We start from the raw sequence: 2,208 nt of genomic DNA, 5'->3' as shown, positions 1-2,208 counted from the left end.
GGGATTGAACTTGGGTCCTCGGGATTGCGTGACAAGCACTTTACTGACAGAGTCATGGTCCCACCCCAGTCTTTGCTTCTGCTTCTCCCTAAAGCATTTGCTTGTTTGTTTGTTTGTTGGTTGGTTGGTTTTGTTTCTGTTCTCACCATGTAGCCCAGGCTGACCTCAAGTTCCTTTTTTTTTTTTTTTTTAGGTTCTATATTTTATTACTGGATAAACACCCTAATTTAAGACCTGAGCAAGTCTCCAGGTTAAAAATGTTGAACTCCATCTGGTAGGACTGATGGATTAGCACGACTCAGTGTAAGCCCTCAGTCTTGCTATTGTGTGAATCCTTACGGACTCAGCTTTGTTCTCCTTCAGTGTCTTCTCTTAGAGTTGAACTTGACTTTGTTATCAGTTTTCATCCAGATCCACTGAGGAACAGGACGATTTTGCTTTTGTTTCTTGGCCAGGAGTCACTTGATTCTGAAAGTCTTGTGAGAAGACATGGCGAGAATTCAAATCAGGCATAGTGTGTGCACATGATGGCGGAGGAAAAGAGAAGAGAAAAATGACCTCAAGTTTTTAATCCTGCCTTAAGATTCCCCCAGAAAGGGGATTTTAGGCACACTTCACTCCTCCTGGCTCTTGTTCCATGTCTGTGGTGATGTGGATACAACCCACAGCCTCTGGAATTAGCCCCTCAGCTTTTAAAGTAAATAAAAAGGAATACATCATGGAGACCCAGCCATCTTGCCGTCTTCCCTTTTTCACAACTGCATAACATTCCAAAGTACTTTACACAGCACTGCTGAGGCTAAAGTCAATCACAACTGTGCTCAACAATGGCGATCAACAGTCACTCACAGAGCCAAGTGAGGCTCCGCAGGTTCCATGTGGGCCCAGAACAGAAGGAAGAATTCTCCCACCCTGCCCCAAATCTTGGTGATCAATGATTTCTGGATGGGGTGCAGCTGGCTGTGAAGAGTCTTCTCTGCAGGGCTTCCTGTGGAACTGTGTGGCAGCAGCTGCTTATATTTGGTCTATTTATAGGCCCAACCCCCAATCCTGCCCGGGCCCCAGCTGTTGCCACCAGTGAGCTAAGAGGCCCATGGGAAAGGGGAAGTGTGTTGCTAGGTGCTAGGCTTGTTTGGGGTTCGGGGATGCCCCTGCCGCCTCATTTCTTAGAAGCAGAGAACATTTAAGCCATGCCCCTTTTCCCATGTTGGCGGAAAGAGGTGGGTATGAGACCCAGAGTCCTAAAGGGGTGCACTCCCCCAATACTAGTTTGTCTTTCCCGGGGACATCACCCCAAGTGCCTTTCCATATATGTGGGAGTGACTTTGATGGCAGCTTACCCCTTTCCTGCCCCTCCTCCGCCCTCCCCTTCTTTCCTCCCTCCTCTGTCCCCTGTCCCCTTCCACCATAGACTCTCCTTACATAGCCTGGCTATCCTCGAACTCAGGATCTTCCTACCTCAGCCTCCCAAGTTCCGAGTGGGAAACAGGCCTCCCCCACCACCCTGGCTTTCCACTCTGCTGCTGCACATTCCTCTCCAACCTCTCCCACTTCCCCAGGGGTGAGTCCCCACGGCTCCAGCCCCAGGGGACTGTCAGGCTGGGTGACCTTAGGGACAGTGACAACTCAGGTGGCAGGTGTGCTTCCCTTCACTCTACTTCAGGCCCGGGGCTCCAAATAGCCTAACTTCTATATTTAGGCACTGTCGCAGCACTGTCAATGACTATAAATACAGTCGCTGCGTTGACTGCCCACACGCAGGCAGACTGGGATTCATTAGACAGGGTGAGGAGGAGACCGCTGCGGCCAGGAGGAGTCTGCAGCTGTGAGGCGCCAGACTTGGGGGAACCCGGGTGCTGGGGACTGTAGGAGGAAGAGCATGCTTCCCGCCTTCTTCCCTCTCCTGTGGGGCTTCCTGGCTCGGTGACAGCTGTCCCGGCTCACAATTGCGCGGCCGCCCTGCCGGAGCCCAGGGCTCGCTCATCCGCGCGGAGCTGCCCGGCCCCTTCCTCTGCCATTGTCTCCAGTCGGTGGCATCCTGTTATGGCCCCTCCGCCCGGGATCCTATCCGACCCCTGCCCTGCCCAGGCTTGTTCATGTGCTGTTGTTGGACCTGCGCTGGTGGGGTATCGAGGTCACAGCCTGCTCGCCACACCCCAAAGGCAGCTGCTGATCTTTGCGGTCAAAGCGATGCCTCCGATGCAACAG

At 52.8% G+C, this 2,208-nt stretch overlaps 1 pseudogene; it reads right to left on the bottom strand.

The window, feature by feature from the left end:
- Positions 1-335: 335 nt before the first annotated feature.
- Positions 336-491, bottom strand: LOC110337778 (annotated as a pseudogene).
- Between the last annotated feature and the right edge of the window lie 1,717 nt (positions 492-2,208).

This window comes from Mus pahari, chromosome 20 (genome assembly GCF_900095145.1).
Source record: "Mus pahari chromosome 20, PAHARI_EIJ_v1.1, whole genome shotgun sequence".
Classification (NCBI taxonomy): domain Eukaryota; kingdom Metazoa; phylum Chordata; class Mammalia; order Rodentia; family Muridae; genus Mus; species Mus pahari.
This window is presented reverse-complemented; position numbering and strand designations above follow the sequence as displayed.